The sequence below is a fragment of the Boleophthalmus pectinirostris genome, unplaced genomic scaffold, assembly GCF_026225935.1.
Source record: "Boleophthalmus pectinirostris isolate CB_2022bp ecotype Guang Dong unplaced genomic scaffold, ASM2622593v1 HiC_scaffold_22, whole genome shotgun sequence".
Lineage (NCBI taxonomy): Eukaryota > Metazoa > Chordata > Actinopteri > Gobiiformes > Gobiidae > Boleophthalmus > Boleophthalmus pectinirostris.
Window position 1 is genome coordinate 33,671,629 of NW_026571190.1, and position 26,590 is coordinate 33,698,218.

The 26,590-nt window shown below is 39.2% G+C and overlaps 1 protein-coding gene and 1 pseudogene across 7 annotated transcripts in view; one reads left to right on the top strand and one right to left on the bottom strand.

Annotated features, from left to right (window-relative positions):
• The window catches only part of sh3gl2a (SH3 domain containing GRB2 like 2a, endophilin A1), a 110,066-nt gene that overhangs the window by 37,862 nt on the left and 45,614 nt on the right, over positions 1-26,590 (top strand). The window lies entirely within an intron of this gene.
• On the bottom strand, positions 7,456-7,573 carry LOC129410494 (5S ribosomal RNA; annotated as a pseudogene).

The following is a 26,590-nucleotide window of genomic DNA, read 5'->3' on the forward strand; positions in this document are numbered from 1 at the left end:
AAAGTCAAATTAATATTATCGAGGTTATAGCAGCCAAAGAGCCAAACCGGAGCCAAGTAGTTGAAGGTAACGCTCCTTCTCGGTGATAGTAAACCGCGGGATCATCTAGAGAGGGTTAATATGAACATTTAAGACCAAAATGATAAGCCTGACAGCAGCAGTTACAGAGAGAGGGCTGACGTTTTTTCAATAGAAAGTGAATTGGAGCAGATGGAGCCTGAGGCGCGCCCATGCTTATTTCCTTTAGGAACGTGGCAGCTTGCGAGTTAAATTCATCCATTTATACAGTCTATGGTTGATACTACAGATGATGACAGAATGCTTAGTTCTAAGGTTTGTTTGTTTGTACAAACAAACAAATGACAAACAATATTTTCCATGATGTTTTCATGACGTTTTCATGACCTCAAGTGAATTTTCCATGACTTTACGGCACCTACATGTGTGGAATTGATCAGACTTTTAGGGCTAAATATGAAATGTTAACCCTTTCCACTCACTCAACACCTTATGTTTTGGTATTATTATTTATAGGTAACATTTAAAAGACTGTCAATGCATTTATTGTCATCTCTTTTAAACAAAAGACGCAAACGTTTGGAAATAATCATAATGGCCTAATGAGTGTAGTCACATGAAATAGATACAAAAATTCCATGACTTTTCAAAAACTTTAATTAAATTTACAAAACCCCATGAATTTTCCAGGATGTCCATGACCGTGGGAACCCTGATTAAGTCTCTGTAACAAAAATCCCCAACTAGCTAGTGACTTTCTACTCCTCGTGGTGCTCTCTGCTCAGTGATGGTACGAGACCATGCGACTGGCAAGTATAGACTGTATTTATAAATGGACATTGCTAATTCGCGTTCCAAATAGGAAGTTCACATGCGGCTCCTCTGGCTCCTACTGACCTTGTCTCCCATTGACTTACACTGAAATACAGTCACCCCTCTCTGTGTAAGTGCTGCAGTGAGCCTCATCATTTTGGTCTTAAAATGTTCGTATTAACCCGCTCTACATGATTATGTTTTGCTATTTTGTTTATCCAAAAAATCCTATTCATTATACAGAGCCTGGCTCCGAATTTTCTCCTGTAACTGTTCAGCTTCATTTGAGCGGCGTTGAACTCTATGGGTGACGTCACACTCGCTTAGTCCACTTTTTTATACAGTCTATGCTGGCAAGTGGCCTAATTGACACTTTTGTTCAAGCTTCATTACGCTAAGGAAATGAGAGGAGTTAGGAGAGAGCCTTTTGACATTCAGACTCTTTGGTAGAGAGAGCGAGAGAGAGAGACGAGGAAAACAAACATGGCATGGCAACAAAGCATGCAAATAGTCCAATGAGGTCCATTTGGTCTTCCTATAATTTACATTATTAGGTTCTTTTTTCAAACCAAGACTTTGTTTTCATACCTGACAGTTTCGACTGCTCACTGTGGTCTTCCTCAGAGTCACGTGATGTTGCTGTGACGTGTCTGGTCAGATGATTTAAACAGGTTTTGGCGCTGTCTTCCTACCGGTGGAGACAGGTCGACAGCGCCATCTGCAGTCCGACTTCCTCAGGACAGTATCCCAGGCGTGTGAGAGTAAAAAAGCCCCCTCGTCCCAGTTTATCGTCCCGTGGGCATGTTTCCATATTTCGATTGCCTCTTTAATCCAGCGACAGTGTTTGCTGTCCTCTGTCCTGTTAGGCGTGTTCTATCAAAAATTATTAGACTCAATCAATTTAAATCACAAAAATTTATTCCCCTGACAATACAATTCTAATACAGAGCTCTGGGTCAGATCGTTGTCCCTAACTGCCTACAGCGACAGAGGGCTTACATCAGGCAATCTGAACGCCTCTGAATACTTCAACCCAGATTTTATAGACATCCATATGAATATGCATATAATATGTTGAGCAGGTTCACGCCTTGAATCGTCCTTGAAGTGTGAGCATTTCTTCTTTGGGGGAAGTGACAACCCCCACCAAAACATTGTAAATCACCACAAAGTTTTCTTAAATAAATCCAGCCTGGGTTATCTCCAAAGCCTTATCTGCAAAGGAATGTCCCTAAAAGCATACATCTGTTTCCCATTATTTAGGACAAACAGAGCGTTACCTTTAAACATTAAACAATGTTCAACTCAATGTGTAACTTCATTAAACAATATTCAAACCACCACTTGATACAGCCTTCAGTCCCAATGATGTTTGCTCCGTCCCGGCCCATAATGTGATTCTCTCTTTTGCAGATGATTTAAGTTGTTTTGCTGTTTGCTGTTTTGCTTTGTGTTTTGTTGCTCGCGTGCACGCCTTCGCTGTTTCCTTCTCAGGTATGAAAACAAACTCTTGGTCTAAAAAAAGAACCTAAAAACATAAACAAGCATGCAAATAGAAATGACCACGGCCAGAAAAGTCATCAAGCTCTTTAAAAGTTATCGTGCAATTAATTGATTTACTGATTATCGTTACTGGCCTAATTCTTTCTAAATGTGCGGCTGCCGTTTCCACAGATCTGACCTGTAACTTAAACCGGTAGCTTGACTTGAGGGGTGTGACGGGCGTGACCTTAACTCTTGCATCGTCATCCAGTATTTCATTTTACACACAAATGACTGCTCGCTGAAATGTCGCCCGCCAAAACCAGCCGAACGTAAACCGCACCGAAAGTAATTGGAATGGGCTTCAAGAATATACGCTGAGTCATTCCACCGTCTGTAAACTACTTTAAGTGAAGTCTTGGCAAGTGAGTGGTTACGCTTTAAGTTGGGAAAATAGTGCCAAGTTTGTAATGAGAAGTTTTAAAGGACAGACAGAGGAGGATGCTGCATCATTCAGTCTGGTCTTATTTTGGCTCAGTGTGAGTACAGTGTGTGCTTCGTGGACTGCCCCGAGGGAGACACAACCCTGGAAGTCGGAGAGAGACTGAATAAATGTGTAGAAAATGCCATGTTCTTTGACTTTTAAGGAATCCACTGCTATGTCCCATTTGTTTGAGTGATATTATTATATGTACCGTATTTTTCGGACTATAAGACGCGCTTAAAATCCTTTAATTTTATCAGAAATCGACAGAGCGCCTTTATAATTTGGTGCACCTTATGTATTAATTCTAACAATATTCAAATCTCTCTGTACAATATGTTCAAGATATACAACCCACGTTATGATATTTATTGCGATATTTTGTAGAGGCTAACAAAATTGTGAAAATGCGACTTTTTCCTTTTTAAAATGCCTTAAACGTGCTTAAAACTTATGATTCTTCTTATTATTTGTATTACTTTTCATGTTGTCTGCACTGTAATGGAGCAAAGGATCATGGTATATGTAGTTCACTCAGTTTTTTTTAGCTATTGCTGCACCAAAACAATGAAATTAAGCAAAGAGACCTGTAATTCGATATATTGTGACGGCCCACGGTATTACTGTGAGACTTTTGACGATACGATATCACGATATTTCAGTTATTGTTACATTTCTAATTAATTCTGGTTGTGCGTACTGACCTCAAACTGATTTTATGTGGTACACGGCGCTCAAAAATCTGTCAGAATGTTTTAGTTCGACTTTGGTAAGCTGCAAAGTCGAACTGCGTGATGGATTGTCGGAGCATTACGGCTACTGTAGTCAGGAGTCTCACGGAGTAAAGCCCAAATTACGGTCCTTAGTCCGAAAGAAGTTGACCGCATCAGCGCACAAGGAGTGAGCTGTTTTTTTTTTTTCCAGAGCTTATAGTTTATGCAAATCGGCCAAGTGGTTTTAAGTTTCGTTTCTCTAAAATGTAAACAAATGTGCACAAAGCTGCATTAAACACGTTATTACTCAATGTATATTTGAGTCGTCCTCGTAGGAAATAAAAAGCAAACTTTAATTATCCACCCACATTCACATTCATACTACACATTCACCAAGACAGGGAGACAACACCGGGCGAATTACAACATGATCTGAAAATGGATCGTGGACACCTGGGCTAAGGGATCAGTCTCAAATGTTGTCTGTTTGTTTTGCGTAATGTGCCTTATAATTTGGTGCACTTTATGCATGAAAACAGACGAGAGAATTCAACATTATTGATATTGCGCTTTATAATCCGGTGCGCCTTATAGTCCGAAAAATACGGTACTTGTAAAGAACATTGTAATCCTACTCATCAATGTCACATACTCAAATTAACCGATCTAACTGTTGCAGTAATAAAGATACTTAAACCTTCTTTCGTCAAATAGTCTTCAGCATTACCTTGCATTTTCATCTTCTGCCATTGTGTCCCTGAACCAGACGGACGTAATCACAAAAGGAAGTGTGTTCAGAGAGAAAACTTTACAACAGAAAAACTCCACACATCCCGCTTTAGTACAGGTACGCAAGAGAGGGCGCGCACACGGCTTGCCAAACTTCAAGAAAGAAGAAGTCTCTTGCACAATGTCAATCTTAACCTTCATTTTGCCTGATTTTGTAAATAAAATCACTGGTGCTGCAAGATAGACAGTGTACAATAGACTTTCTCTTTCTTGAGAGTGAAAACAACCATAGCCGAAACAACAATCACTCTCACAGCACAAATTTAATAAATCATAAAGGAGTCGTGATTGATGAAAATCTAAACTGAAGGTCTCATATAAATTACACTAAAGGCAAAATTTCCAAAGCAATTGCTGTGTTTCATAAAGTAAAGTTCTGACAAAATAGTGCAGCATTATTAACCTTGTATAACTCTATAATTGCACCATATCTGATGTACTGTGTGGAAATTTGGGGGTCAACATGTAAAACTTACCTAAAGCCATTATTTATTTTATAGAAAAGGGCCGTGAAAATTAAAATTATCACCAACAGTCATTGTAGAGAGCAATTGTATCAATCATTTGTTCAACTTAAAGTGCTGAAAATGCAGGACTTAAGTATCCTCAAAGTCATGTATAAAGCAAAGTGCAGTGTATTACCTGTAAATATTTAAAGACTGTTTGAGATAAGAACAAGTCACTACAATTTAAAATGAACCTACATGTTCAAAAAACCCAGATTCAGAACCAAGGTTATGGAGCGAAGCGTCGCTGTGAAAGGAGTTCATTTATGGAATAGTCTTGTCAAAGATATAAAAGAATCAAGTACAATGACGGCATTTAAAAAACACACAAAATCCAGTGCAATGTGTATGTATGAAAAAAAAAACTTAGGTTGTTGTGCATAAAAGTGATGATCTCTGTTTGCAATTGATTAATAATTGTGACTGAAACAATATGTATTGATGAAATGTTTTAAAGTAACTATCAGTGTTAATGTATTGTCTGGAAATGGGCATAGATAAGATTAAAAAAAAAAATTCTGCTCTTTATCATTAATTTCTTTTATGTTTAATGTTAAGACACTGTTAATTTCTTTTTATACTTTATGAATGAAATACCCAAACAAATAAATAAGTATTTGTTAGGGATGGAACATTAACTAAATATCATAGTACAATATTTTCTCACGATATTTATTGCAATATTTTCTGGAGTTTACTTTTTTATCTTAAAATGCCTTGACAAGACTTAACCAAAAGATTTAAAAGTGCTTATAAAAGTTATTTCTTCATGTAGTCTGTATTGAAACGGAGCAAAGGATCATGGTCTGTGTAGTTCCCTCTGTTTTTTTTTAGCTATTGCTGCACCATAACTATTAATTTAAGCGAAGAGACTTGTAATTCGATATATTGTGATGGCCCACGATATTATTGTGAGATCGTTGACGACACAAAATCACGATACTTAGGTTTTTGTTACATCTCCTGTTTGTTGGTGAAGCTGTCAGGATGTAACTGAGGATTTTGATCCACTGACAGAACCCTATAAGAGACTTTCTGATTGTTTGTTGAATAATCTAGTTTTTCAATTGCAAAAATCAAACGCCAGTGAGCAGTGAGAAGCGAAGTATAACTGATTTTATTGCACTACGGACGTTACGAGACAGTGCAGCTTTGCAAACACATAACCTTGAACGTCCTATGGAGAGTACATCCTATTGTCTCTGGGCTGTCGGGAGCCATGTTATTTGCTTTGGGAGAGGACAAACACAGCAGACCACAGAGCAGGGCCCGAATGTTTTTTCAGGGATTATGGTCAGATTAAGCGGCGAGTTTGCGTCATCATCATACTGGACCTGGATCAGACAGACTATCATAATCTGTCAACGTGCAAAGCGAATTCAAAACGTGACAACTTGGGTGTTCGCTTTTAGCATTTCTTATACGCAAAAGCTGCCAGTGAGTTTATACTTCGCAGCCAGTGTCATCCACAGTCCCTCGGTGTGTGAAGCACTGAAGCACTGCTCTGTCTGAAGTTCTGTAACTCAAATTAGACTTTAATATTTGTTTTGTTTTAACACAATCTAACCAGAAAGAACTGACTTGGTTGGAGCTACAACAGGTGAGCTGATTTGTGCTGTTAAACAAGTTTCTCACACATAAAATTACAGTCACAATCTGGCTAGAATATGGTGTCCAGATGTCTGTATTTACCCGGGACAATCCCAGTTTTCAGCCCTGTGTCCCCTGTCCCAGCAGATTTATCCAAAACCACTGATTTATCCCAGTTTTTTATACAAGAAATGTCCCAGATGTCCCTATTTTTAACCAATTTGATCCCTGCCAACAGTAAAAAGAAGCATAAAGTGTCATTTCTTTCAGTAAAATACAGAAAAGCTGCTAAAAACAACCAAAACACAAAGAAAATGTGACTAGACTGACTCACATTTTAGTCATGAATGGTCAGTTTTCCTTAATTACACACTTGTTTCACTACTTTGCCTGGAATATTCCATAGTATGACCTTAAACCCATCTATCTTGCACAGGGGTCTCCAACCTGTAGCTCACCAAAGGATTTCTGAATTATACGTGTATTGGGCTTGTATAATTTTGATACTCAGTTTTGTGCACTGATGAATGGATAATGGTTTATATTTTATAGGTCTCCATCTAAGGCTCTTATATATTCTCAGTTTCTTGCAACTGCTAAAATAAGAAGCTCTTTGGCATATTTTGTTTTGTAAAAGTAGCTCACCAGAGGACACACTAACCTGTATTCCACTGAGTCGTGTCTTTTAATCCGACAGAAATTGACCGCATCAGTGACACAAGAGCTGTATTTTTATCTTCGCTGAGTTTATGCAAATTAGCGATGTGGTTTTAAGTTTTGTTTCTGTGAGAGTTGCGCAAAACTGAATTAAACACATTATAATGTCAAACGGGCTGATGTGGCTCTAGAGTCGTTACGGTTTATATGTCGTAAAGTTGAATTGATTTATGCAGATTAGTAGTGCAGATAGTAATAATAATGATGATCATTTTAATATTAAAATGTTAATGATTAATTGATAATCGATCGTTAATTCTTCGATGACTGATTATTAAATTTCATCGAATGCCCATCTCTACTAAGGACACAGCAACAGTTTTTTTTCTTTTTTACTGGCATCCCCCTGTGGCACCTGATTTTCCCAGTGGTCTCCCATCCAAATACTACCCAGGCCCAGCCCTGCTTAGCCTCTGAGATCTGACGGGATCAGGCTTTGATAAGCTGGTATGGCCACAAACAGGGTTGCCTCTCCACAGATCTGATATATAATGTAGTCTGTAGTTGTCTCCCTTAGGATAGATAGGTTTAATCTCTACTGGGGAACATTCGAGGCAAAGCAATAACATCTCCGTGAAGACAAGCAGGTGATGGACCCTCCACCAGGAAAGTTGCGCTGTGCACCTTTAAACTATTGGCCTGTCAAGATAATTTCTATATCAACTTGTCTAGAACACAACCTAGTCAACACAATTGTGGGGCTATTTATACACGCAATATCTTTAATGAGTTTGTTTATTGGGCATTAGAGTAATGACTAATTTAATGTTGGTTTGCGTAAACAGCTCCTCCACAGTTCCACAAAAAGCCACGGGCATCTGGATAAACAACTATAAACAACGGCATTTTTCAGTCATTCGTGGATAACCTAACATACCACACTAGTTCCACAATAGTCATTTCCTGCCCGACGTCTGAAATTACATGCAAATACAGTAAGCACTTGTTGTAATAATAAGGTTTCTTGGTGAGATTTTGATCGCTGGCTTGCAGTAGCGAAGGATGGATTCTTGTGGAAAAAGATCTCTTTCCTCCATGCTTGAGTGGTGACAGCTGTGGCTAAAGGCAGTGTGAAATGAGATCGAATGGGAACACGATATCAGGACATCCACAAGATAAATGAGAAGATTTGCCTCACTTGTTTTACTAAAATGGCATTTCTTCGGATAGTTTGGTGGGAAAGATACGCGCTAAAGAGGGGGGATTACACGAAATTGACTTTACGGAGCTTTCTACCATGTAATAACAGTGTTCCCTCGTCAAAAGATGCCTGAAGAGATTTTAGATGTCATCCACGCATGTCTGAGTAATTGAGTGATCTCTCCCTGGCCCTATTGAAAGCCTCCATATGGTACGTTTTAAGATTGTGCCCACAAGCCTACATCACCTATGCTCCTACACAGTGATGTAAACCAGGACTGAACCAGGTCTAAACTAGGTCCAAACTAGGTCCAAACCAGGAGTGGACCAGGAGTGAACCAGGTCTGAACAAGGTCTAAACCAGGACTGCACCAGGTCTGCACCAGGTCTGCACCAGGTCTGAACCAGGACTGAACCAGGTCTGAACCAGGTCTGAACCAGGTCTGAACCAGGTCTGAACCAGGTCTGAACCAGGACCAGACCAGGACTAAACCAGGACTAAACCAGGACTAACCAGGACTAAACCAGGAGGAACTAAACCAGGTCTGAACCAGGTCTAAACCAGGACTAAACCAGGACTAAACCAGGTCTGAACCAGGTCTGAACCAGGTCTGAACCAGGACTGAACCAGGACTAAACCAGGACTGAACCAGGACTGAACCAGGTCTGAACCAGGTCTGAACCAGGTCTGAACCAGGTCTGAACCAGGACTAAACCAGGACGAAACCAGGACTGAAACAGGACTGAACCAAGACTGAACCAGGTCTAAACCAGGTCTAAACCAGGACTGAACCAGGACTGAACCAGGTCTAAATCAGGAGTGAACCAGGACTAAACCAGGACTAAACCAGGTCTAAACCAGGACTGAACCAGGACTAAACCAGGATGAAACCAGGACTGAATCAGGACTGAATCAGGACTGAACCTGGACTGAACCAGGGCTAAACCAGGACTAAACCAGGACTAATTTTGGACTTGAGAGAAAAAGAGAGTCCTGACACTCAGTCCTGTTTTAGTCCTGTTTTAATCCTGGTCCCTCATGTTGCAGGTCACTATAGGACAGTACTGCAAATATCATGAGCCTTTGCAGTTTGTTTTCACTATTGCCAATATCTCCGGTCTGACATTTAAGTTCTAGCGGTTTTATATTTGTTATTTAGTTTTTTATATCTCACGTCAGGAAAAGCGGGTGGACGACGTACCCCTGCTTACCACACCCGCTACACCCCTGCTCCTACACAACAGTTCTTCATAACAGGCTCTATTCAAGCTCACGTCACAAACCAGGAAGACGTTTGCCGACCGACTGTGATCAAACCCGCTGAAGTAAATGTCATCAGCCGTAAAATGAAGACTGCATACGTATGTCCTGTTTGGAATCATCTTGAATTTGGCGCCTCGTCTCTTCTGTACCCAATGTGCTTGGAGTTGTGTGTCAGTGGGGAAATGATGAAAACTGAGGTCTGGTTGTAATTGTTGATTAACCCGAACATGACGAAACGCTACAATGACATGGAGATGAAGAAAACTGGGCCATTTTCTTATTTTTCCTAGAGCTTGTCAGACTTACTACTGCCGCAAACAGAGCCTGCCAGAAGTTGTTGTTGTCATCGCATATTTCCAAACGTCTTCCTGGTTTGTGACGTGAGCGTGAATAAAGCCTATTGTGACTACACTTTGAAATTCACTGATATTAATGTCTTTGTCATCTGAATATTTTGTGCCTTTGTCCTATTTTTCGTATTGCCATCAACCTGCCAATGGGACGACGGATAAACATGAGCCTGCATGACTAACTCTGGCACACTGACATGCTGTACTAACACATGTTACAATTAATGTGTCACATATTTAATAAATAAACATAAATATACAAAACCGGGACACAAAATAATACACTACAACTTCACAAACCTGATGCAATGTGCGGTAATTTCATCAGCAGAATATACATTGATTATAATTAGAGTCAGAGCATCAGAAATGAAACTGAAACGTATTAAATATATAAACAACAAAATGTAACACGGTAATCTAGATATAAGTTATGTGAAAGCGGTTAATACACCATAGAAATCCAATACCTCTCTTTTAATCAAGTTATAAAGATTGCATGAATTTAGTAGAACTTATTTATTTAGAACTTAACATCTTTTGAAACCTCTTTGAATTGTCACTTATAAAAACAAGCTTGAAACCCATGAATGTAAGGCTAACATCAAACTGGCAGACTGTAAAAACGTTTGAATAATATGAAGAGAAAACGCGCTCTGTCTCTGAGTGTTTGGACCTTGCCTAAAGAAGAGTCTGAGCACAATGCAGAAGAGTATCCTGTCTTGTCCAGTGTTGGGTTTCCAGGAATAGACGCCCCATTGATCCTTCATAGTAAGAGCACCATTTGCAGACCTCTGAATGGTTAATACAGAAATCTGATCGCGCGTGAAATCTCCAGTGCATCTCCAGTCTGTGAAAACGTATAGAGTTTTAAAGCAGATTCTGATGCGATGTAACCGGGAAGAAAGCACAAACAGCATGTCGACATTGTGTTCTTACCATAGACTGTACAGTATATATAAATGGACATAGTTAACGCGCTGACCCTGACCCTTGCTCCCACTGACTTACATTAGATAATTGTGTCCCGTCTCTATGTAACTGCTGCTCTGAGTCTTGTCATTTTGGTCTTTAAAATGTTCGTATTAACCCGCCTTACACATTTTTTTTTTTTTTTTTCTGCTGTTTCGTTCATCAAACAAATCCTGTTCATAATATAGAGCCTCTAAATTCACTCCACTTAGTCCACTTTTTTATACAGTCTATCGTTCTTACTCAACACACTTGCTTTTGTTAATATGTGGATGATTTTTGCCTATTGATACTTTGCAGTGCCATCACGTTGGGAGTGTTCTGCATGTATCTCTATTGGTGTTATGTTCATCAGTTACCGTGGTGACACAAAGCAACCATTAGCAAGTACTGACAAAAAATGATAAGATGTTCTGAAAAGTCAAGAAAAAACACGACACATTTTCAGGTGTCTGTGATAAATACGACCATTTGTGATCCTGTTTAGGTGTTTGACTTTGCACTGACCCTATGATAAAGTACCAATTCTTGATTTTAACCCAAGATATTTCGCAAATTTTGTTGTAAACTTGCTTCTGTATTGAATTGTAAATACTGGACCTGGTTTGAGCCCATTTTAGTCCTAGTGCAGATTTGATTTTGAGCTGCCATAGTCACAATACTTTCAAACTTAATTTTGATACTAAGGGTAACGATTTATTAGCCAGGCGGGCGCCACCTAGTGCCTCTGCTCAATTTCATTTCTCTCTAGTGACTAGGTCAGGAATCGGAATACACTAGACGGTTTGCAAAAATCCTGGAAGTGCGAATTCAGGCACCAGCCAATCAGCAAAAAGACACATATTCTGTGTTGGCAACGATTCCCGAGATCGAGGATTTAAAGCCGGAACAAAGAGAATGTTTAGTGAATTTTATCAAGGGGAAAGATGTTATTGCCCTTCTTCCTACGGGATTTGGGAAAACATTACATACAGCATTACATATGTCATGACCAAATAGCAGCAACTGGTTACTGACGAGCGAACAAATCCTAATGTTGCGAGGTCAGACGGTTTCCACAAAGTGAAACCAGCTGATGAATCAGACGAAGTCACAATACTTTCAAACTTAATTTTGATACTAAGTGTAAGGATTTATACCAATTTTGATATCTTTTTTTGTTTTGATTTTGTTACAATTTAATGGAATTGACAACTCAAAACATTTTTTTAATAGATCAAGAGAATTCTAAAAGTATTCAGAAAAGGTAAAAAATTTGGTTCATGTCATTTTCAAATTGTTCAAATTAGTAACTAGTTTTGATATTTTTTGCTTTGCTTTTTACAATGACTAACAAATGGCCACACTAATCTCTGCACTGTTCACAGATTTGAAGAGAGTTTTCTACCATGTCATAATGTTGTTCCTTCATCAAAAACAAGAGATTTTAGGCTTTATACAAACCCTCCTTTCTTACTGTGAGCTATATATGTTATTTGCTGCCAGTAAAAGCAGCATCCCTTTAAACCCACATGAGATTGCTTATTTTCAGCGCAGGTACCCGCGGATCTCTCTGCATTCTGCTCGTCATCCTGCTGTCGTGACCTCCTTTCGCACACCGTCCAACCCACGTGTCCTGACAAGCCCACAGTCAATACAACACTAGAATCCACAGCTCAAATCCGTCTTTTTCATACTGTTCCACTCAGTATATTCGCCGCATTTTAGGTCGCGTTTGGTCGGCAGTGATTGAAAGCGACGCCTTCGAGCTTGACGTTAAAGTATGTGTTTTTGTTGTCTGATCGATCTGCCTCTAAATGCTACCTTGCGCCGTGTCTTCCAGGGTTGATTATCGCGGATTCAGCTTAGCGGCGTTACCGATAGCCATACATTGAACTCATTCATCTTAATCAGCGACTGTAATGAACAACAGTTGGCGTTAGTGTGGAGTCGTTAGGGTGTATTTTCAGTGTTGTGTCCCTTCCTCTGTTCACGACGAGGCTGGATCTAGTTTCGGCTGATGGGGCAGGCTTTTGGTGTGTGGGCACGCTGCTGGTTCAGTGTAAACAAGACTTATATGAACATGGATTTGCTGTCATGACACTGTGTATGTGTGCTGTGCTCGGTGATGCATGGAGTGTTTAGACAGTGGTAAACAGTGGGATGAGATGATTAATGGGACTGCAGAGAAAAGGAGGATGTTGAAATGATAATAGAATACTGTACACGGGTATAGAAGTGTGTAGGGATGCAACAATAACCCAAATATCGTGATTTCGTACCGTCAAAAGTCACAAAATATAAGTTCCTTTGCTTGAATGCATAGTTTTATAGTAGCAACAGTTAATAAACAAAGTAACTACATATCCCATGATTCATTTCAGCGCAGACAACATGAAGAAATGTGTTTTTTTTACTTGAATTCTTGGGATTCTGACAGGAATGATTTGCATCAAAGTCTTGTCAAGGTATTTTAAAAGTAGTAAGTATCCTATCTACAGTTCTATTAGGTTCTCCAAAATATCGCAATAAATATCGTAGGGTGAGATTTCGATATCGTTACAGCTCTAGTAGCGTGTAGATGGTTTATTGTGAATTCAAATTAGATTGTATTTCAGGTTTGTGGAATAGTTAAAGAGGGATGCACCCTTTTTCGACTATATTTTAATGTTGTTCCCTCATCAAAAACATGCCTGAAGAGGTTTTAGATGTCATCCATGCATGTTTGAGTAATTTAGCAATCTCTTCCGGGCCTTATTCAAACTCTCCTTACAGCTGTACTATTCTGTGTTTACTTCCCCCATGCTTCCACACGACAGTTCTCCAGAAATATACAAAAACGTGATGCCAAACTGTACACAGCAACTTAACAAAACTGATCACGATGACAGTGTTGTGATAGCGCTCTGAAGGGGGAGTGACTTAACGCGGGGAGCAAAGAGAGGCTATGAAACTCAAAAAATAAAATGAAACTTATCAAACATCTAAATACGTTGATTCAGTGAACGTATCATTTTCAAAACAATAAAAGATAACATGGTGATCTAAAGTTAATACCCCACAGAAGTAAAACATCCCCACTTTTTACAAAAACTTTTTTTAAGTTTTCGTCGAATATACATTACATTTGATCAGACTTTTTCTAATAGTAACTCACCTCTTCCTGTGATGTTCCAGCTTCTGACTCAGAGACTGTGGTGACTAAGTGTGAGCCAATTTGTGCCTTGATCCGACATATGGACAGAAAGAAGTTTAATGGTCTGACCTGAAATAGCGGCTTCATATAACTGTATATGTCTCCAGGTAACCTTAAAGGGACAGTCCGGAATTTTGGATATAGGGCCTCGTTTCCTAGTTTGCCAGTGTTGGAGACGTGTGGAGACACTTTATTATTACACCAGACTGTCGATGTAAATGTCTGTGCTGATAGAATAATGTTTGAAATAAAACTAACCTTGAATCACATGAATCGCCGCATGTTGAGGGACTATTTTCTTCTGCCAAGCTTTTTATCAGGAAGTATAAATCGCTGCTGCTGCTCAGACATAAATCCTTCAAATGCAAGGTTGGATTTATGTCTAAAATTATTTTATCGACACAGACATTCACATGGCCAGTCTGGAGTAATAATAGATTTGCTTTGGGTGTTTTGTGGAGTGGGTAAGACTGTTTTTAGTGGCAGGATAACTATGGCCATTGACATGCACTAGTCTAGCACCAGCGACCTCTGCAAATACAAGGACTGGATGGAATATTTTAAAAAGTGTCTCCACACGTCTCCAACACTCTTGGAAATGAGGTCCTATGTCCAAAATTCCAGACTGTCCCTTTAAGCACAGCAAGTTGGCACCTCGTGATATTTGTAAGTTCACAAACTCATGAGGATCCATCTTGGCGTGTGTCCTCTGTAAAGATAAACGTTTGGGCGGAACAGTCGCAGAGCAGCATAGAAGGACAAGCGCTCAAATGAACTAAAACAAACATGGCGACACTAACAGACGTACACTACCGGTCAAAGTTTTAGAACACCATTTTTCCAGTTATTTATTGCAGTTCAAGTCGTGCAAGTCCAATGAAGAGCTTGAAATGGTACAAATGAAAGTACTGAACAGACAGAGGTTAAAAAAAAGATTAAAGATAACAAAACACAAGTCCAAGCTCTGCCAAAACTACCAACAAGATGATAAGCTTGAAAACATGGAGTGTCCAGCAACACAGTCTCCAGACTTAAACCCCATCGAGCTGGTTTGGGATGAACTGGACAAAAAAGTGAATGCCAAGCAACCTACAAGTGCCACACATTTATGGGAACTTCTGCAACAGACTTGGGAAGAACTTTCTGAGGAATATTTGATTTCTGTTGTAGAAATGTAGAAATGTTATTGTATTATTGTAGAAAGAATGCCACAAGTGTGTTCAGCTGTTATATCTGCCAGAGGTGGCTACTTTGATGAATCAAAAGTTTAGAATGTGTTCTGGTCTATTAATTGATTCCATGATTTATTTTTCAGCTTTTTATTTATTCTATGCTTTCATTTCAGAGTGCAATGACACAATAAACACACACACAAAAAGGAAAAAGTGTGGTTTTGTAAAACTTTTGATTGATTTCATCTTGTTCCACTGTTGTTCCACTCGGACCAATCAGATTCATATCATTCGTTATGATTTTCTGCGTTTTCCGAGAGTCATTCCAGACCGATAATATCTAGAACTCAATTTACAGTGACACATTATCAGTCTGGTGTGCGCAGCTCTGTTTAAAATGTGGTTATTGGTTCACTTAATAACAAAACTGTATTTTCTCAATCTACGTGTGACTATTTCTCTGCTTAATTCGATTTTACCATTTGCTTGTATTTTCTAATCTTCCCAGTCACTCCCTACCACGACGCCCTGCAACAGCTTTAGCTTTAACCTCCACTCTCTCTCCTCATATCGTTGGCGAGGGGGTGTTTCTTAGTAGTTCTTATGTGTGAAAACTGTCATTACGCCCACACGTGTTAAATCCACACGACGTAAACCGCACAATGCTGCTCTCCCCTGGAATAATAATGTGTTAGATCAAAGCGTTGTCGTTATGGCTCTGAGCTCTGTCATTATCTCCATGTGAAACAGGTGAAGGGATGCCGAGTTGTTTTCAAAGCCAATTCTGCTATATTTGTGCGATAATATGGGAGATGTTGAGTTGTTTATTCGTCAGACAGTGTAACCCCGCTGTGTTCAAGCGAAAGGACAATGGTGCTAGTGATAGATTGAAAGTGTTCTTCTAAATATTCCATTGTTATCGAAAGAAATGCATCATGCCTGTCACATGTGAGTTTAATTTCTTATTCAGTCACCCTGTTGCATTATACATATAGTAAGCGTTAGTAAAAATAATCTTTCATCAATTTCCATGACAGGATTAAGTGGGCTTTTTAACATGTAAACATTTCCTGAATAGAATATCAGAGCTCATTTAAACATGTAACCCACCCCTGTTCATGATATAGTTTCAAAAATGATGTGATTTCTTATGTACATTGATCACTGAACATAACAAATATTTACATATAATAAAATAAATGTCATCCTATGGTCATACAAATTAATAATAATGGTAAAGAAGGCACAAAATGTATCGTTTATGATCGTATCAATATAAAAGGTAATGTTAAAGAGAAGCATGTGTTTAGTTTAGAATTTTGGACATAGGACCTCATTTCCTAGTGAGCCAGAGAGTTGGAGACGTGTGGAGACACTTTTTTAAATATTCCATCCAGTCCTTGTATTTGCAGAGGTCACTGGTGCTAGGCTAGTGCATGTCAATGGCCACAGTTAGCCTGCCACTAAAAACAGTCTTACCCACTCCACAAAACACCTGAAGCAAAACAATTATTACGTCAGACTGTTGATGTGAATGTCTGTGTTGATAGAATAATGTTTGAAATAAAACTAACCTTGCATCGCATGAATCGTCGCATGTTGAGGGACTATTTTCTCATATATCAGTCCGCCGCTGCCAAGTTTTCTATCAGAAAGTACAACTCACTGCTGCTCAGACATAAATCTTTCAAATGCAACATTGGTTTTACTTCTAAAATTATTCTATGGACACAGACAGTCACATCGATAGTCTTGCATAATAATAGATTTGCTTCGGGTGTTTTGTGGAGTGGGTAAGACTGTTTTTAGTGGCAGGCTAACTATGGCCATTGACATGCACTAGCCTAGCACCAGTGACCTCTGCAAATACAAGGACTGGATGGAATATTTAAAAAAGTGTCTCCACACGTCTCCAACACTCTGGCTCACTAGGAAATGAGGTCCTATGTCCAAAATTCCGAACTGTCCCTTTAATAGTTGTGGTTTACTTGTGAAGACAGTGTATCTCGTTTTCTAGATATTTCTGTAAGATTTGATTTTTATCTTGAACACCCATTGTTCTGTGTTGTATGTAGATTTTTATTATCTTACACTGTAATTACTGTAAGTCTAAGTTTTGTTTCTTAAAGGCACTCTATGGAACATTAAGTGGGGGGTCTGCTGCTTGCTTGTCATCACGGAGATGTAGTAATATAGATATATTTAGTAACAAAAACCCCAGTAATGAAATAAACGTAAGATGAAATGTAATATGTTCAATGTTGTAGCTGTTTAACCAAGCAAAGTAATAACATTTCCGTGGAGACAAGCAAGTGCTGGACCTTCACATCAGAAAATTCCCATAGTGCAGCTTTAATCGATTGTATGTCAGGTGCTTTTAGTGTGCTACTCTTCAATTTATCCATATCTGCACAAATTGTAGCTTCATATTCATTTTTCCCCAACAACGGCAACAACAATTCGACATTTCCTTCAGTACTTTGGTAATTCATGACTTATTCACACTTTAAATGATGATGTCTTTTGGCCTTTGTTAAAATGCACCTTTTGATCCTTTGTCCAAAATGAGGTGTTGTTCCATTAAGTTAGCACTGGAGTCATTTCTCTTCTAAACCTTGTATGAAATTGATTATTTTTTTCCCCAGCAGCCAAAGCCATTTAAAAGTCAAAAAGCAGCTTTAATCCTCTGTTATTGAAGCTTGTGAACAGAGCCTGGGTAATGGCAGGAGCTGTGTCAAAACACGACAGACAAAGAAGGCAGACTTGTCATTTCAGAAGTAAAACAACCCCAAATACAAGTTAATGGTCAGAATTATGGTGAAGCAAGCCTGCACATTGTAAGAATCCATGTTTTTGTTGGATTTTTTGAGCTATAAAACACCTGTAATTGAATAAATATGTTATAGATGTGATTAATGTCATACCGTGGAACATTCTAGGCAAAGAAATAACATCTCCAAGTAGTAGCGGACTCTCCACCTTACAAGTTATCTTTTTTAAAAATTGCTATATGTAATGAAGATCTGGACTAGTGTTGTCTTAATATTCCAATTTCAAACATAATTTCGATTTTAAGGAATACAGATTCTGATACCCCAATGATAATAACACTATTTAGACAATAGACTGTGATTTTCAACATTAAATCTTAGTATTTTCTTTTATGTTACGTGGTCTTGGCCAGGTCACCTTCATCCTATTTGCAGGTCACAAATGTACACAAATGTACACAAATGTTCTTCTCGTCTTAGGAAAATTGTGTGTGAACGGCATGTCAGTGAAGCTGCGAATCCTAGCCAGGCTGATGCCACCTAGTGCCTCCGCTCAATTTCATTTCTTTCCAGCGACTAGGTCAGGAATCAGAATACACTAGACGGTTTGCAAAAACCCCGGAAGTGGAAGTGCAGGTTCGGGCACCAGCCAATCAGCAAAGAGCAGTATATTCAGTGTTGTCAACGATTCTCAAGATCAAGGATTTAAAACCGGAACTAAGAGAATGTTTAGTGAATTTTATCCAAGGGAAAAATTTTATTGCCTTCTTCCTACGGGATTTGAGAAGAGCTTAATATACCAGTTAGCCCCGTTAGCAGCGCATTACATATATCACAACTAAATAGCAGCGATTGGTTTAATAAAAAAAGTACCCGCCTACTGTCAAGCGAACAAATCCTAATGCTGTGAGGTCAGACGGTTTCCACGAAGTGAAACCAGTTGATGAATCAGGCTAAGGATTTATACCAGTTTTGTCTTTTTTTTTTCTGGGCTCCAATTTAATGCAGCTTTCTTTTATAGATGTATAAGAGAATTCTAAAAGTTTTCAGAAAAGGTAAACATTTGGCCTGTTTCAAATTGTTCAAATTAGTAACTAATTTTGATATTTTTTGTTTTGCTTTTTACAGAGCTTAACAAATGGCAACACTAATCTCTGCACTGTTCACAGATTTGAAAAGCACTTTCTACCATGTTATAATGTTCCTTCATCAAAAACGAGATTTTAGGCTTTATACAAACTCCTTTCTTACTGTGAGCTGTATATGTTATTTGCTGCCAGTAAAAGCAGCATCCCTTTAAACCCACATGAAATTGTTTATTTTCAGCGCAGGTACCCGCGGATCTCTCTGCATGTTGCGACCAAACAGCTGCGATTGGTTTAATAAAAAAAGTACCTGCCTACCGTCAAGCGAACAAATTCTAATGCTGCGAGGTCAGACGGTTTCCACGAAGTGAAACCATGAATCAGGCTATGCAACATTGCACCCACACGTTCCTTTCTTACGGACATTGCTGCCACTGCCCCACAAAACGCCATGGCCAAAAACCTCGGCCTTTTCTTTTTCAATCTCCTCCTTAAAACAAATGAGCTGTACATGTTCTGGCTCCAGGTACGACAGCAACTTTAAAATGTCCTCCAATGCGCGTGCGGGACACTTTTGGGGTGTCTAAAGTTCACACTGGACATCACATACAAGTCGTATTTAATTGGAAATGTGAACGACCTTGCACAAAAATTAGATTTCACGACAAATCCGAATTGAGCATTAAGCCCTGCAGTCTGAACGTAGCCTTATACTCTTATGATACAGCTTAAGATCAATCTAAAGCTATTCAGGAAAGGTTCATCTCTGTCCCGTGAATGTGATACCTGCTCAAGAGTATCTAGTTTCAATAATGGTTTAGTATTGATTAGTATCTGATTTTCGATTCTGGACTGAGCATGTGAGCAGAGTTTACACGTTGTAGACTAGAACAGCGAGTCTCTGGTGGTGAGAGAAATATTTTTAGTTCCGAGGGAGCTGTTCTGTAATAGTAGGCTGTCAGCTGGATTCTTGCTTCACACGATCAAATTGGCGTTATGTCCTTGGGCTTGAATCAAAGGTGATGTTACATATAGTGAACGTGAGGGAAGCCATAAGTAATACTGTACAGATGAAGTATATTATATCCATTATGTCATCAACATTCTCTGAAAGCACTGCTCCGTTAGAAGCTCTGTTACTCAAATTAGACTTTATCTGATCTTTATTTATAGTCACAAGTTGGCTTACATTAGCAGTTTTTCAGTTTTCACATCACTTTTGCGAAGTTTTTAGAAACCTCAGCCTCTCCTCTCCATCAGTGGCATGTGAAAGTGCATTTATTTTAGTTGCTTGTGTCCTTAGAGATGTCATTGCCCTGCTTGAATTGTTCCACTGTATGACATTAAAGTCGGTTATAGGTGTTTAAAATGATAAATCATACATAGTGCAGCATCTTTTGTCTTTAAAGTGGTTATGCAAAATATTTTTTTTGAGATTTCTACCATGTTATAACATAGTTCCCTCATCAAAAACATGCCTGAAAAGGTTTTGTATATCATCTACACATGTTTGAGTAATGTTTGAGTGATCTCTCTTCAAACCAAATTATAGTTCTGCGTCGACTTATTCTCCTATTCTCGTTGACTCATTTTTGATTTATGGATCTGCGTCGTGGTCAGATTCATTGGCCTGTTTCACTTCATGGAAACCGTCTGACCTCGCAGCATTAGAATTCGTTCACTTGACAGTAGGCAGGTACTTATTTTCATTTACCCAATCGCTGCTATTTGGTCATGACGTATGTAATGCGACAGTAACGCAGCTAACTGGTATATTAAACTTTTCCCAAATCCAGTAGGAAGAAGGGCAATAACGTCTTTCCCCTTGATAAAATTCATCAAACATTCTCTTTATTCCGGCTTTAAATCCTCGATCTCGGGAACTGTTGCCAACACAGAATCTATGGCTCTTCGCTGATTGGCTGGTGCCCAGACTCCCACTTCCAGGGTATTTGCGAACCTTCTACTGTATTCCGATTCCTGACCTAGTCGCTGGAAAGAAATTAAATTGAGCGGAGGCACTCAGTGGCGCCAGCCTGACTAATTCACCACCACAACTACAACTTTTAAAAATGGCGTTCAAGTACACATAATAAAGCTTGAAAGCATAGTACTGGAAATGTATGTAGAGCCGATGTAGAGAGGACCAATCACAGCCCTTATTGTCTGCGTCGCTTTCCTATGCTGTCTGCGTCAGTTTGACACGTAGTTAAAAAATTTCTGAGGTGCACGTCGCTCAACATAGACGCTCTGTGGATGGGGTTTAAGGCGACGCAGACAATTTGAAGCACAACCATAAATTAGGTTGTACTGTTAGCTGTAAGACTCTGTTCAATGCTTCACCCACAAGCCCACGTCACCCATGCTCCCACATGACAATTCTCTATAAATATACAAAAACATGATTAAAATCTGTTCACAGCAACTTGACAAACCTGACGCGATGTGCAGTACTTTCATTAGCAGGATGCGCGCTGATTGCGTCGTGATGGCGCTCTGAAGGGTGAGCGACTTAGCACAGAGAGCATCAAAAACAAAACTGAAACCTATTAAACATTGTTTGAGATGAATAGCATTTTCAAAACAATAAAAGGTAACATGGTGATCTAAATATGTTACGTGATACCAGTTAATACCCATAGAAGTAAGATACCCCCTCTTTGTCTTCTTGAAGTATTTTCTCATTTGCAAAAGCGCAGTTCGGAACTTTCAGAAATAACTCTCTCCCGTCTGATTTCACAGTTTAAATGTCATTTCAATAATCTGGTTTTTAACGTGCCTGAACACACCCTCTGCTCTCGGTCACCCACTGCTCCTGTCTAGCTGTCTCACTAATGGAAGTTCAAACACAATTTCCCTGGGACAATACACTCTTATCTTAACCTTGTTCAATCTTAATCACATCAGTTTCGATCACTTACATCGCTCCCAGTGCTTTTACTGTTTAATTCTGAGTCTAGTCTACAGTCCAACAGTTGAGTTTGGGTTCATTTGCTCATTTGTTGACCCGTTTTATGGTTAAATATCATCCTTTATTACACGAAAATTGACTCCCATGAGGTTTAAGCCATGTTGGAAAGTAGTGTTTTGGTTCATTCACACATGTTTGATTTATCCTTTATTATTTGTCTGTCTAATTCTCCAAAGCTCAAAGTGCTCTGGTTCCATTTTGCGACGTCTTGAAGCTGTAATTTTCACGTTAACAGCTACCTTTTACCTTTTGTTTAAATGAGATTGGCATTTCCAGGGCAGCACTGCCGAATCTTACGTGTGCCACAGATTAGGAAAATAAAATTGGAGAACAGATTAAGTACAGAGCAGTGGGCGTATGTACGGAAGCATGTGGCAGTGAAAACAGGAGCTGGTTGGCAATATGGCGTCTTGAAAATAAGTGATTAAACATTGCTCAAACATGCACGAATCACTCCAAATACGACTTTTTATTTTTTTTTTTTTCCACTGAAGTTTAAGGAACATTATGTACTGTACACTGACACAGCACGTCAACTAAAGTCCCCTTTCTCCTTTTCCAAAAATAAGCAAAGTCAATGTACATGTATTACAAGAATTATCAAGCTTGAACAAAAAAAAAAAGATATATTCATAAATAAAAATACAATGGTTTCATCAGGTCACATTCAATTAAAATCTGATTTAAACAGGGCAACAAACACTCTCCAAGTTTTCCAATAATTGTCAAATTTGTCAAAGTCAAGTCTAATATAGAATGTCAATTTTTCCATTACTGTGTTTTCCGGGCTATTAGGCGCTGTGGATTATAAGGCGCACTGTCATTAAATGGTCTATTTTCAAACTTTTTTTTTTACAAATAAACTGCACTGGACTTTAAATAAAACACAACAGTTCGATGGGTCAGTGGGACTTTGTTTGGCGCGTTCACGGTGACTCTGGGCTTTGTTCAGTTGTGGCGTGTAGGGAGGGTGCTGTCTGGGATCGCTGGATTGTTGGCGTGTTCGCAGTGACTCAGTTGTTCAGTTGTGGCTAGAAGTGGCACATTGCACTCGCTTTTTTGGTTCGTTACTCCATTCCGTTCCTCGTCGGCGTGGAGTGATGAGTGTGGCTGTGGGTGTTTTTTCGGCGTGCGGTCGCTGTCTGCTCCGTGTGTGTTTGCGTGTGCTGCAGGTGGTGCAGCTTTGTAGTTTACTGAAGTCGTGCTGGGACACCCTAGTGGATTTGTGTATAGGGCGCTCTGGATTGCGGGCGCCCTATATCTCGGAAAATACGGTACATAAATAGTTTCGACAACATTCATCCAATCCTCCATCACTAAGCCTTCTTCTTGTAGTACACGTCTTTCCAGCAGCCAGTATATTATAGATATATTTTTTCTTATGTTCTATAAAATGAGCAGTGGCAGAGTTGGGGGCCCTAGGCGAACTTGAGTTTGGGGCCCTCACTAAAATACACTGTTTTGTTGTTATTGTTGTTTTTTTAATATTTATTATCTGTTTTCTCCCATTGGTCTTGAGAAACGCACATCTCTATTTGAATTGGGGTGGATTGGAAACTTGTCTTATAAGGGTCACCTACTAGAAAGCATCTATGGGTGAAATATCTGGTGCTTCAACTGAAGGAAAATAATCCTTTTCTGGTTTTAAATAACAAATACATACGATTAAACATTAACATGTAATAACAAATGAATTAACCATTTTTTCTAAACCTTTTTAAACTAAATATTCAACAACATCTATTACATATGATTATGACTCTGCTATGATTATGTTCAAATCAGGGTCAAGCCGACTCATCCATTCTTACATGAAAGGGGGGTTGCTTTGACAGTAGTTAAAATAGATTTGAAAATTGGATAAAATTTTGATGATGTTTTTTGGTTTAAAAGCAAACTACTCTCATTTGATGTCATATTGAGAGAAAATCAAATTGCTCTGAGGCCTCGGCCATTAGTGGTAATGGCGAAGGCAATTGTTTGGGGGCCCCTTTCAGGTTCGGGGGCCCTAAGCGGCCACCTACTTTTGCCTAATGGTAGCACCGCCTCTGAAGATGAGCAACTCTTATCCCAAGGTACAGTGTCTCAAAATTGTGAGGTTAAGTAATAGAGAGAAGTTTTTTCAATATTGCTCCTAACCTGGGCCCAGAACTGTGAAAATATGTGACTCCAAATACAACTTTGAGAGTAAATGAGAAGGGGAAACAATTGTAACATGCTCTGAAAAGTAGATTTTTGTATAATAAGTCTTCTTTAAGCCACACGATTTAATATGACAGATTTGTGTAGCCAATCCCAAACAAATATTAAGGCTCAACATTTGTAGATCATACATTTGGATAAGTCTTTTAGAGCATGACATTTATATTACCTGCATTAAAAAGATATGAAATGAGTTTGTGCCCAATCCCGCCATTACCAGTATCACGTGTGCATCTGCCCTTCCTCCATTTTTCTCCTCATCCTCCTCATCCTCCCTGGCACGTCACATCCATTCGCTCACACACCAAGGTGCCAGCTGGTTCACCCTCCCCTTCCTCCCTTCCCCTCCCCGTGCATCGCCAGCGGTCCATATCTCCGCTCATACATAAACAGTCATCTCGCTATTACATAAGAGGCGTGCAGAGGCTTACAAATCAGATTGGAACAGCCGTGGTGCAAGATAAAAGTCGGGGACGCTGCTGCACGGGAGACGAGAGACGAGAGGCGGGAGGGGCGGGAGAGGTGAGCGGGATACCAGTGCTGGACAAGTTAAAGCGCGTTTGACAGATTCATATGTTTTGTTATTATTTGTCATAATTTTGCATCAGTTAAGCGTTGTTTAATGAAGAGAAGTTGAAATAAAAGTACAAAAAATACAGCAGCGAGTCTCTCTACCTATTATCACCATTGTTATCTTGTCCATTCAAAATTCAAGGACAATTTACCCCATCTTTTAGGTTCTACGTGTAACTCTATGGTGCCAAAAATGTTTTAATATAGTCTGAAAACTCAAGATAAAATACAAAATTTATTTAATCAACAACTGTGATCAATCCAAGTGTTCATGGTCCTGTTTAGGAGTTTGATTTTCAACAAAACGTGGAGAGTATCAGAGAAAAAATGTCATTTAAGAGGGACTTGTTTAACAGTTTAACAGCACAGACAGCCACGTTTCCAAATAAAAATAATTTAATTCTGAATAAAAATGAATTCCGCTTTAAAAAGGTCATGTAAACACTTAATTCCAAATGAAAATTATTATTCGGAATTAAACTTAATTCTGAAATAAGTGGGTGGTTTATTCTGATTTTAAAGCCAAATTAATTTATTCCTTGATCATGTAAACGTTTATTCTTCCTAAAAATAATTAAGTCCAGACAATCTGGCTCCACCAGTCCGGGGACAGATAATACTCCCTACAACTGTACAACAACTCACCAGCTGCACCAAACTATAGAGGGACGGATAATGCTCCCTACAACTGTACAACTCACACACTGCACCAGACTACAAAGGAACAGATAATACTCCTTACAACTGTACAACAACTCACCATTATGTAACAGATAATGCTCCCTACAACTGTACAACAACTCACCATTATGTAACAGATAATACTCCCTACAACTGTACAACAACTCACCTACTGCACCAGACTACAAAGGAACAGATAATAATCCCTACAACTGTACAACAACTCACCCACTGCACCAGACTACGGAAGGACGAATAATACTCCCTGCAACTGTACAACAACTCACCCTTATGTAACTGATAATACTCCCTACAACTGTAAAACAACTCATGCACAGCAACGTGTTTTCCGAGTAAAGCTCAATTCAGGATTATTATTTCCATGTAAACTCGAATGAAAATATTTTAATTCCAAACTATTTAATTCAGAACAATTAATTCTGAATTAAAAAAAAACATTGTATAAACTTGGCCAGTGTGTTAAAACAAAACTCAAATTAAAGTCCAACTTGAGTAACAGAGCTTCAGACAGAGCAGTGCCTACAGTTAGCGTCGCACCTCCAGGGAAAGTTGATGACGTCAGGCGCGAAGGATCAACACGGATGTTCCACGAGAGCGCCAAAGCCAGATCAGGTCACCCAGTCTGACCATTCACAGACGGTCCCGACGTGAGCCAAGGTCTAAGCTCACGAGTCACAACTACTACTTCTTCTTCTCCTTCTTTTTCTTTTTTTTGCGTTTGAGTAGTAGAGCCGTGATCGTGTACACAGTGATGCATGAACTGGAGGCTGTGTGGGGAAGGTGCGGAGCTGAAATGTCAGTTTAAGATCTTTGGGCCATTGTTACATAACACTTTTAAACTGTGAGTAACTCCCTCTGACACCGACGGCGCTTTGACCTTTGCTGTTCTGTGATTTGGGACGATGCAAATACTCAAAACTTTACTACTAAATGATTTTAAAGGTCCACTGTTACACAAAATGGATTCTTGTGAGCTTCAAGTAAAGCACGAGACTATACAGGGACAGATAATACTCCCTACAACTGTACAACAACTCACCCTTATGTAACAGATAATACTCCCTACAACTGTACAACAACTCACCCACTGCACCAGACTAT